Raw genomic sequence first — 13264 nt, forward strand, 5'->3', positions numbered from 1 at the left:
AAACATACATTCCAATACTGATTATTTACTTAAGAGTATACCATATATGTATTAAAACATAGAAAGCACACTAATAACCCTTTTAAAATAAGTTCAACCCTACCATGGCTTATCGTAGCCTAACCCTTTTAAAATGTAATATCCAGATTAAAATAGTATTTAATTTTTTTTTTCTCTCCTTGGGATATTAATTGTGTGAGGATAATTATCTTATATATTTGTGTTTTTAGTGAGTTGAGATTGTTGCTTAGATTATTGTACCAATTTTCTAGAGAGAGTTAAAGTTATATTAACTACGAAAGTAAAATATTATGGTATTTTTACAAGGTAGGTAATCATTTAATTAAAGCCCAATATGAAAGTTTATTAGGGTTTTATAAATTATTAAGTGGATTTTAATTAATGGTATAAGTGATATCAAATAACATTATTATAGAAATAATGTTAAAAATTCGTAGGTTTGGATAAATTCGCAGGATTAAAAACTGTTTTACTAAAACGATCATATCTGGAGTTCTAGAGCTCGGATTGAGGTGATTTCAGTGGCGTTGGAAAGATAATTCAAAAATCTATCAATTATGTAGAAATAGATTTATCGTAATTTTAACTTTATTGGGGTCAAAATTAGGTTACAAAGTGACGACCTGTTAAGTTTAGTATAGAAACCCTAAGTTTTAAAATTTAAATTTGAAACTTATATCTAACAAATAAGATTTTTATTTAATTATTCTATTTAGAGTTAAATTAGCATCAGATTATAGGGGTTATTTTATTATTTTCTTTTATAGATTTAATTAGATTATAAAACCTAAATCTATCACATTCTTGATACGTAATATGCAGAGTCTCTAACCCTAAGAAAAATAAAACTCAATCTCAATCTCTTTCTTTCAGCCTGAACACAATTCTTAGAGAAGACACTCATAAAATCCTATATCCTACAAGTTATCCATCTCGCTACCTATCAAAGATTTATAATTTTCCTTCTTGTTTTATTCTCTTCGCCAAACAACACTCATGATTCTCATCAACATAACATTGAGATCATCATCACCATTCTAATAATTTGAGATTTCAAGATCTAGCACTGATTAAGAAGAGTCATCAAGAGGTAAGAGAGTTCTTCCACTTATTGTTGTGAAATTTTAGGTTAAACTATGAAATCTCGTTTTTATTTTTTTCTGAAAATTATTGTCTTAGTAAAATAGTCATATCTCTCTCAATATTGATCCGTTTCCAGAGATTTTTGTATCGTTAGAAAGCTTATTCGATGATCCAAAAATTTTATGAAGAAACTATTCACCAGTTCGGTGATATTCTATGTCGAAAATTATTATCTTTCTGATGTTGTTGTAAATCGTTTTTTTCATATTCCCAGAAAAAGTACTTTCACTTAAAATACCATAACTCTCTCAATTCTTATCCATTTTTAATGATCTATATATGGTTTCAAAGCTTATTCAATTTTCCATAAGTTTCATGAAGAAACATTTCGTGAATTCGGAGTTATACTATGTCGAAAAGTTAGTTTCCTTATGTATCATGTAATTCGTTTCTTGAATCTTGTTCTTCCAAAACTATTTTGGTAAAATTGTAATATCTCTTTGAATATAGTTCCAATTTCAGAGATTTTGGTATCATTGGAAAGGGAATTTAATTTCCTAAAACTGTCATGAAGATGTTATCTTCTAGTTCTGAACTTTTCAATACAAAAAGTTTGTATTTTTTCTAAGTCGTATAATTCGTTACTCCATATTCTTTCTCAGAAATAGTTTCAGTAAAACAATCATAACTCTCTCAATTTTTATTCATTTTTAATGATCTTTATATCGTTGGAAAGATAATGGAATTTCCTATAATTTTTATGAAGACAACTTTTACTGAATTAGTGTAGTTTTTGGTCAAAAATAGTAATCTTTCTGCTATACTGTAAGAGTACAAATTTTAATATTAGGGCCTTGACCCATGTCTTATTATAGGTAATAGTGACGAGATAACAACTCTTAAGCAGCGGTATTTAAGGTAAGGAAATTAGATAGTTTTGTATGTGTTTATCTGCATAAATTTAAATTCTTTATGTATTGAAATATGACTTATGATTTATTTTTATGAATATGTATATGGTACTGAGAATGTGTGGTATGGACACAATATGAGTTTGTGAATTGATACATAGATTATGGTTGTATGACTTGTATATGTTGTATGTTGTATTTGTATGTTTCAGGTTGTGTGTTGTATGATGTATTTGTATGTTGCATGTTATATGTTGTATGTTGTATGCTAACGTCTCAGGTAAAGTGGGGGACCATGGTGGGGTATGATACGGGATAAGGCCGTTGAATGTAGAGATACCTTACCCTGCATTTTACTGAGTCGTGTATGAGATTGTTATGGTGGGTATGATACGATGATATTCTTGTTACTGTTGAATATAGAGATACCCTATCCTATAACAATGGTAGGGCTGCATGGGCCCATGTTATTATATGGGCAGATTAGGCCCAGGATATTGTAGGGTCAGGCTAGGCCCAAGTTATGTAAGTAATGGCTATGATATGCCAATGTTGTGATAATGACATTATTATTTATAGTATTGATATGATTATGTTATGAGTATGATATTGGAGTTATGATCTCTGTATATGTGTACGGTGTGAACAAATAGTATAGACTTGTATGATAAAGGTTTCCATATGTACAGTTATTTGGTTATAGTTATAAAAGAGCATGTATGATATTGCTAAAACTTAATAAATACATTAATGGTATGTGTGATATTATATGGTATTGTTTGATAAGCATTTCCTTACTGAGCTTTTAGCTCACCCCCTTACTTTTCCCCCTACAGGTATTAGACAGGGAAGTATGTATACTGAGCGAGGTCGATTCGTACGTATACGCTTGAGTGGCTACGGGCGGACAAACGATCTGAACGCCTGGTGGTGCCTTAGTTTTATTTTAAGCATTTGATAAATCTAACACAGTGGAAATGCATTATTTAAAATTATTTACTTACTGTATCTTGTTTTACAAATGAAGGATCCTTCTCTGTTGCATTTTGATTTTTTTTAAAATCCACTGTTGTATTTAAATTATTTTTTTTATATCTTTTCAAATTATGCATGAAAATAGTATTTTTGTAAAATAAGGCAAAATATCGGGGCGTAACAGTTGGTATCAGAGCCGATCGCCCGTTAGCCCGAAGGATACTCACGGTATACATACAGAAGACTTAAAAAGATCCCTCTCACTATTATGTAAGCGTTAGTTTTAATTTTCTTGGTATTGCCATTAATAGTCTTATATGTGATACATATAATTAGAGCCTCATCTTAGGTGGTGCTTAGAGACATCAATAGTACCCTCTATCTCTTATGATTGATTACACTTTTTAGGAAGAAGATGTATAGGTTTATATTTCTTTATTGTCTTGAATTGAACTAGGAAGGACCGTGTTCCTTTCTTGAAAATTTAGAATAAATTATATTAGGAGTTCATAAGACTTTATTTGATAAATAGAATATTACTAGTTAAGCTTGACAACATTAAGTTTAGATATGTACATAGAATCTTCTCTTCCAATAATTGAACTCTTTTATTTCTTTTAAATCAACCTTTCTTGTAAGAGCTCACACATGAAACTAGAAGATCAGTTAGAATCAATGTGAAAGGAACGACCAATAGAGGTGGGGGCTAAGGATGTGTGTTCCGCTGACCCACAGATGGTTGATGTTCCAGAGAACCCAATAATAGTTAAGGCTAACGATCTAATAGAGGTATTGGAAGGACTACGAGCATGACTAAGATAATTTGTTGAAGAGTTTTCACAGGCTCAGCAAAATATCACCAACACTAGTAATGGAGGCTTGAAGCGGGGACGTTACAAATGGTATCAGAGCAATTTCAAGGATGGGTGACCTCCTGGGAAGTTTTCCCAGGATGCGTGTGAGTGAGGACAAAGCACGCTAGAAACACTTGTGTTGGTCTGTAGGGGCAGTCATCAATCCAAGAAGCAGCCAGAGTGGCGTACTCGTGTATAAGAGCCATTAGTCTGTGGGTGTAAGGGCCCAATGGAGGCTTGAAGCGGGGACGTCACAAATGGTATCAGAGCCTTGACCCAGCCGGAAGTGTGGTCGACGAGGACGTCGGACCGTAAGGGGGGTGATTGTGACGATCGGTAGTCCCGTGATCCAAGTAAGTAGAAATGCGGGTAAGCCTGTGCAATCCTACACCGCTACAGGGGAAGGTCGAGTGGGATGATTACTGAGGCCCGTATTAGGTATGGGACTATACGAGTTGAAGAGAGCAAGTAGATTGATTGGTACTACCTATATCAACAAGGTGCATCTTGTTTTCGGTAGCCCATCTCGAAAGAACTCCACGATTAAGCGTGCTTGGCTGGAGCAATTTCAAGGATGGGTGACCTCCTGGGAAGTTTTCCCAGGATGCGTGTGAGTGAGGACAAAGCACGCTGGAAACACTTGTGTTGGTCTGTAGGGTCAGTCATCAATCCAGGAAGCAGCCAGAGTGGCGTACTCGTGTATAAGAGCCATTAGTCTGTGGGTGTAAGGGCCCAATGGAGGCTTGAAGCGGGGACGTTACATGACTCCTTCCGTTCAGATCTCTAGCCCTTGATTCCTTTCTGTAGCAGAGCATAACCAAGATCTGAACCTGGATCTCTTTCTCTCCTTCCTTTGATGTTGATTCTCCTTCTTGTTGTTTGGAATCTCCTACAGTCTTACACACTATGATTGAGATACCACTTGATGTGTGTGGGCACTCACTCATTCACTGAAGGTTCAAAATTGAAGAAGAAAAGAGAAGGGAAGTGACGGCTATAGAGAAAGAATAGGAGGCTCAAATTTCATCTGACAAAGTTAACAAAAGTTAAGTGTGAATGAGAGCCATCACTATCTATTTATAGGTAACCACCTAGGTTTAAGTTAGAATTATTTTCCATTAAAATAATGAAAAAATAAATGATAAAAGCCTATAAGAGTGGCCGGCAATGGGCTTTGGATAATGGGCATCATTTATGCAATTTTGCTGTTTTATCATTTCTGTATCTCATTTTCTCCAAAACGTCAATTTTCAAATTCAACTATTTAAATGCCAATTCTAATTATTTAATAACTAAAAATTTAATTATTAAATAATATTGTCATTTAATATATTTATTAATTAGACATATAAAGTCTCCTAATTAATAAATAAACCTAGAAGCTCTTTTCTTTACAATTTCGCCCTTGCTTAGTGAAAATTCATAAACTAGACATAGTCTAACTTTAGAATTATAATTGATTAAACAAAATCAATTAACTGAGTCTTACAAGCATTATGGTCTCAACTAGCATGGGGACCATCGGCCTATATAACCGAGCTTCCAATAAGTCGAACCGAATTTACCAAGTAAATTCCCTAACTTATTAATTCCTTATTGAATCCACACTTAGAACTTGGAATTGCACTCTCAGTCATATAGAACGCTCTATATGTTCCACGATATAGATACGTCATTAGTTATCCATTGTTATAATCCTAATTTGATCAATGACCTCCTAATAGATGATCTACATTGAATAGGCACTAAATTACCGTTAAACCTTCAATGTATTTTATCCTTAAAACACTTAGCTCCGTATAAATGATATTTCAGCGAAGTGAAATGAGATCTCCACCATTTATCTCTATTTAGCCAAGCTCGAAGGATATCATCGTTTTACTTCTAAATTCCTATAGAAGTTATAGACTCCATATTTATGTTAGTGCTCCCACTCAATTATACTATCATGTTCCCAAAATGTACGTATGACCCTGACCCAATAGTAGGCTTAACTAACAAATCAAAGAACATGTATAATACTCTTGAGATCGAACCTAATCATATCAGGATTAAGATCATTTGATCTAGGATCAACGGGTGATATTGAATTGAATAGATATTACGGTAAATTTTAATATATCTAATTAAAGTTCAATTTCGGTCCCTTCCGATGTATACTCCATACATCCGATACTGGTAAACTTTGCCAATGCCCTAGAAAGGACATAACACTTATCCAAGGTGTAAGAATACCTATCGCTGATTATACCATGCCAGTGTAAATCCAGTGTTCTGACAAATCAGGGAATAAACTTTCGAACATATAATTAAGATTATATTCCACTGTGCTGACAACACTATAATCATTTACAAATTCATATGTTCTGGACTTAAATAGAATTCGTACATTATATATATATATAATCATGAAATAAATCATGTGAACCATGCAACATAAAATATTATTTCTGATCTTTATTAATAAGTAAATCTGATTATATTAAAATGGGTTTTATTTAGGGCACAAAACCCAACAAACTCCCACTTGCACTAATATAAAACAAAATGTGCATTTCAAATAATCTCAACACCTTGATATACAAATCAAGTGTAGTAGTAGTATACTCCTCGTAATAGGATCTGACATGTTGAATTAAACACAACCTTTCCTCCACCATTACTCTTCCTTAATCACAAAATCCTTGATAATGTGAAATTCCTCTCTATATGTCTACTCTCTTGGGATACTGGATTCTATACTTTTGGCAACTACTTTTTGGTTAATCAGGAAATAACACTAGTAGTTAAGACAAATTTGAATGGTGCCACAAATGTATAGAACTTTCCTTAGACTGAATAAGTACCTTTCCTGCAACTTTAACATTCAGTCTCTCTCAAGTAGACTAAGAGACTTCAGATAGGTTTTTACGCTTCTCCAAAATCACTACTCCACCACCAGAGTAATCACCATCTTATCAGCAGACTTTCTAGCACAAAGGCAAGTCTCGAAATCTGATGTGGTGTAGTCTAAGAGTTTTAAACACACGCTTATCGACTAACATATAGTTCCTCTTCTTAATCTTAAGATTTACTTGATTGTCTTCCAAAGTTCCTCTCCTGGATTAATCTGATACCTACTCATTACTCCCACTCAACAGCAAGTGTCTGGTCTAAGGCATACTAAAGTATATCTGAGACCTCTCACTGTTGATTTAAGAAATTCTTTCATGGCTTTATCTTCTCTAGAATAGTTGAGACTTTTCCTTAGATAAATAAAATCTATGCCTAGAAGACGAGAAGCTTCTATAGATTGCCATTAGAAAGAAAATGCTTCAGCATCTTACTAAAGTAAGTTGCTTGCATTAGAGTAAGTAATTACCAGGTATACCACAAGCCATAGGTTTAGATAAACTCAAACCTTTAATACTAGGAACAGGAAATCTTGTTAAGTCCATTGAATAGACTTATACACGAAAATTTCCTTTCTTGTCCTTGTAATAGAAAACTTTAGGTTATTCCATGTGAATGGATTAAACCATAGTTCTATTGGCTTTTCTTCTTAGTTTCTTATCTTGACAATCCATTACTTGTTTAAACTTACAATGGATTTTAATCACTAGTGTCTTCCAAGTCATAATAAGGTGAGTTCCTAGAAACTCTCCCACTACGACAAGGTACCGTAAATTATGTCTAAGAAAACTAAATGGTATTGACCTCTTCGGTTGTGTCAAAACAACAGAGGCAGTGGGATCATCTTGTAAAGAATAAGATAATAGAACACTTTTGGAATCAAGAAAAAAATATCTCCTTTATTTGTTACTTTATTTTTCAGACTTTCTTAGAAAAGCTGTATTTGTTTAAACAAACACTTTCTTATCTAATGACTATGGGATGGTCCACCCCTAATCACTTAGAATAGCTAACAAACCATGGTTAACAGTTCTAGCTTGTCTTAAGATTTTGATTAGGACATCCATGAATCTAGTAATGATTTACATTAAGTATACAACCATTACATCATTCTGAAATTGTATTACCATAGAAGGAATTAGGCAACGACTAGTAACTAATCATCAACATGCAACTCGAAATTTCTGGGGAGGTAAGTTTGGATATAATTCAAAAATCAATTTAATGATCTTTGAACTGCATATCTACTAACTATTTCTCCACCCCTATCAGTTCGCAAGATCTTTAACCACTTACCTTGATGGTTTTTCACCATTGCTAGAAATTCATGAAATTTTTCAAACATTTCAAATTTCTTTGCATAAGGTAAAATCTAGAGTGATCGTTTTAAAAATATAACGAAAAACTCACATTCACCCCTGAATGCACATCCATCTGCGAATGAGATGAACTTATTGTCAGTGGATATAGGCATATTAACTCTTTGCAGAGGTTGATCTTGTCAAAAGCACTATGAATAAGATACAAATGCCATAGATTTAAAAAAAATGTGGTTGTATCTTTTGATGACTTAGGTTTAGTTACATCAAAGAGTTCTTAGAATAGTGCAAGTAGATTCTGGTCATAGAATACTAAACTCATATTCCTTACTAACATACAGTTTGAATCCATTGATAGAAAATGGTTATTAAGCACTTGTGAAAGTGTAATTGTATAATGAATAATTCTTTCTCGGACAACCACTACTAATTTAACTCTAAGTCTGATTTGCCCATACAAGTAGGAGATTTTTAAGATTGAGGATTTATATCATTTTGGGATAGAATTTCGGGAATATAATCATATGTATCAATTAATTTCTTAAGAGAAAATATAGAATGACATGAAATGATTTATAGACCATTCATCCAATGATATGTTATTGAGCTAATTCAAAATGAATAAGCTAAGAGGAATTAGGATAATTTCGTATTTAAATAAGAATCCAACGATGCTCCGATTAGCGAGAGTCAAAGTAATCTTATTTATACAATCTTCTTGTTTCATATTGTAAATACTAGTCTAAGGTGTCATCAATTGATGAACAGCTAGATGTTGCATTTACAATATTTATCATTCGAGATCTAACACTATTATGTTTGTCTAATGGTGACATTCCATTAGGGATTTATCCCATTAGAACAACAAACAAAGTTAGACCAACAATGAAGATTCGAAATTAAACTACAATTTAATAACAGAAAATAACATGGTTCAATATAAATTCATACACAATTCAGAAATTATTAAACACATAGCAAGTAAGAATGACAAGTGAAAATACTAAAACATACAATCCTAAATAATTTCCAAGGTTTCCAACAAACTGATACAGTGTCCCGGTAGGCGAGAGTCAAAGTATCATTCATTGAATAGAGTTGTCAGCTCATCTAAAATGCATACCATTCTAGCAGCATTTTACTCGATCAAAATAAGAATCCAACGTTGTCCCGGTAGGCGAGAGTCAAGATTATTCTCATTTTATGAGCTTCCACCATTGTTTCATGTTTTATAAGTTTATCTCTAAGTAGTCACCGTAGGGGAGAACCTAATAGAGACGAAAACTCATAAAACACTTATCAAAAGAGATTTTACGGTGTTAAATGCGTTCAACGAATAATCATCCATAAGGGGGACGAAGTCTAGCGTCTCAAGGTTATATTGAAAACATTTAACTATTGTAAGACCAACAATGGAGATCGAATATCCTTATAACTAAAAGCTCATTATTTTAAAGAGTTGTATTTTCTTCTAATATTTATTTTAATCAATTTATTTTAAATATATATTTATTTAATAAAAATTTCCAATTTAGAATGAAAAATTCTAAATATAAATTTTAATTTAATATTTATAAATTTTACTTAGATGAATATGAAAATAACATGAATTATTTCCATCTTAGTATTAATTTCCAATAAATATTTAGAAAAATATTCAATTTAAGTTGTTTCAAAATTAATTTAAATTAATTTACAACTCAAAATTTAATTTTCTATAAATATATATTGCATTTCGAAAAATTGAAGTATTTAAGAATACAATTTTCGAAATTGCTTGTTAAAATAAAATAAAATAAATCCTGGAAAAAATTATTCTAATTTTATGTTGGCCCAAAATTAATTAATAAAATTAATTTACAACAAAAAATATAATTTTCCTATTTAATTAAATTTTAAAGAAAAATTTCAAATATTTAAGTATCATGATGAAAATCAACTTAAATATTAATTTTTTATTTAATTAAATTCACTAGAAAAATACTTCAAGCAAAACAGATAATATCTATCTAGACTTTCATTGACTAATTAATTCATTTTCTAATTAAACATATTTTACTTCATTTATTTTAATTAATCATTAAATGAAAAAATCATTGATTTAAGTTGGTCCAAAATTAAATAATAATTTTCAACTTTAATCTATTTTTCAAATAAAATTCGAAATTTCTGCATTTAAGAAATGTAATTTCAAAATTGTGGGAAAAAGATTAATAAAATAAAATAAAATATATTTTGAAAATTATTCAAATTTAAGTTATTCTGAAATAAGATTTCAAACTTAAAATAATTTTCAATTTTAATTAAATAACATGAAAATAATAATATTTAAGTATCATTATGAAAATCAACTTAGATATTTTAATTTTCAATTTAATGAAATGTATTAAGTTCAAGAAATAAATAATTAAGTATAGAGGAGACATAATTATTAATTCTAGTTTAATACTAGGAAAAATATACTTAACTTAGATTGTACCAAAATTAATTATTAAATAATTAATTTCACAATCTATGATCTTTTCCTAATTGAATAATAGAAAATTTAATTAGTACTAGAAATAACTATCTAGAATATATATCATTAACTAAGTGTTTTTCTAAAATTAACTTTAAAATATTAAATGAAAAATAAAATTCATATATTTTAAAAGTTAATTATGTTTCTAATTCAATTTTAATTAGGTTAGCCTAATATAATTAACCTAATACAATTATTTAAATAAGGCAAATGGACCTTCACAATTGGGGTAGTTCATGTGAAGGGGAGCTAGGTTCAATATGTCGTACCCACTTCTATTGGCCCCCAACTCTCACACAAGGCCCAAAAGAGAGGAATTTAACATTTAAATAAACAATTGTTATTCATTGAATAAGCCCAAATCTAATTGGGCCTAAATAAATTTACTTATGTCAAAATTTATTTTAGCAACCTAGTCCATTTACTTAGTAAAACTTAAATGGGCTTCCTATATGCATCTAAGCCCAATAGCAAGCATATAGGCTCACACAGGTCAAATGATTTGGATGGGCCCTATCATGTTACTAGGTTTACACAGATGAAAGAAATAACAAAAATTACATGTTACAAATTATTTATAAGATCTATTGACAATTGGACTATGATTAAAATCAGATCATTGGATCTGTCAACAAGTTAATCGTAGCAATTTAGATCAAATAAATAATAGGTTTGTAAAAAATATTTGAGTACATTAATATATAAACAAACAGTACAAACAAATAACTGATCTAGAATATCTGGAAAGTAAGCTAAAATATCTCAATTTTAAAATTTAAAATAAAATTAAATTTTAAAATAAATATCTTAACTAGAATTCAAATTTAAGTTCTTATAGAATATTTGAAAAAAAAATCAAAATTTAACAAACTCCTAAATTTCCTAAATACTAACAAAAAATCAAAAATATCTAACCAATTTTTCAAATATCAAGTTTATTCAAAATTTAAATTTATTTAAAATTTCTAATAAGATAATATAATAAAATATCTTGAATTTTAAATTTAGATATTTCATTATTATATTCTAAATCTTATAATTTAATAAATTTAAATATTACATAAATAAACTAATTGAAAAAAATAAGATATTTTATATGGTTAGAATATTTTTTTAAAAAATAATAATAATAAGTTTGAAAAATTTATGGTTTGAAACCGTAAAAAAAATATATTCAAATTAAACTAACCAATTTTTCAAATTTCATGTTATTTTTGCCAAAATATAATTTTAGTAAAAGAAATGTCTAATAAGATAAAATGTTAAACTTAACATATTCCTAATCTTATAATTTTAAATAATAAAATATATTTCAAAAAATAACAAATTTAAAAAAATATGGTTAGCAAACTTTGAAATTTGAACAAGATTATTTTAAAAGATAATATTTTAATATCAAAGTAAGATCATTCAAATTTTAATAAAAAAATAATAATATCTTATCTTATAATTAAAATAAATAAAATAATCTAAAATTTCAAAATTAACCATAAGGCTCCTTTGTGAGAAATCAAATTTTCAAAATTCAAAGCCTACTAATATCAGAAACTAATTTTAATTAATTAAAAAAAATTAATTTTATTCTGACAATTAGATTTTCAATTGAAAATTCAGATTCTACACAAAATTCTACCAGAAATTGGCTTTTGTTTCAATGAAAAACAATTTTTGAATCAAAAGTTATGAAGAAAATAAAATTGGTACACAGGGGTATGCATTGCATACCCCTGCGTGCGCGGAATCAAGGGGACGGCCGAGCAATGAGGCTGCATGCAGACTTCTTGACCGAGGGGGCTCGGCGGGACGCATCTTCAGACAGCTCGTGTCCGAGTTTCCTCAATCAAGCTGTCTGAAACCGCGTGGAAATGCCGAGAATTCCCTTCGTGCGCGCGCGTGTGCAACCCGATTTCAGATATTTTCGTTCAAATTCAAAAAATCATATCTAATTCATAAAAAATCCAAATTAGGTTCTGTAAAAGCCTAAATTTATTAATTTTTTATCTACTTTCCAGTAAAAATAATTCCATATCGAAATAAAAAATATTTCAGTAACATATATTGTGATTTCTAAACTATCATCAAATAAGCACATAAACCACATGAAACCATCCAAATCAACACATAACATCGTTTAAATTCATATTTCATGAAAGTAAATCATTACCATGGCTCTGAGGACAGTTGTTGGAAATATTTTACCAGGATCTAGATTTACTAACAAGTATGTTTCATTAACATCCTAATATGAATTCTAAAACTATGAAATAAAGACATAAGGGTTTAAGGAAACCTTACATTGGGTGCAGCGGAATATAATGACTCCTTCCGTTCAGAACTATAGCCCTTGATTCCTTTCTGTAGCAGAGCATCACCAAGATCTGAACCTGGATCTCTTTCTCTCCTTCCTTTGATGCTGATTCTCCTTCTTGTTGTTTGGATTCTCCTAAAGTCTTACACACTATGATTGAGATACCACTTGATGTGTGTGGGCACTCACTCATTCACACAAGGTTCGAAATTGAAGAAGAAAAGAGAAGGGGAGTGCCGGCTGTAGAGAAAGAATAGGAGGCTCAAATTTCAGCTGACAAAGTCAACAAAAGTTAAGTGTGAATGAGAGTCATCACTATCTATTTATAGGTAACCACCTAGGTTTAAGTTAGAATTATTTGCCATTGAAATAATGAAAAA

Source organism: Cannabis sativa, chromosome 4 (assembly GCF_029168945.1).
Source record: "Cannabis sativa cultivar Pink pepper isolate KNU-18-1 chromosome 4, ASM2916894v1, whole genome shotgun sequence".
NCBI lineage: Eukaryota > Viridiplantae > Streptophyta > Magnoliopsida > Rosales > Cannabaceae > Cannabis > Cannabis sativa.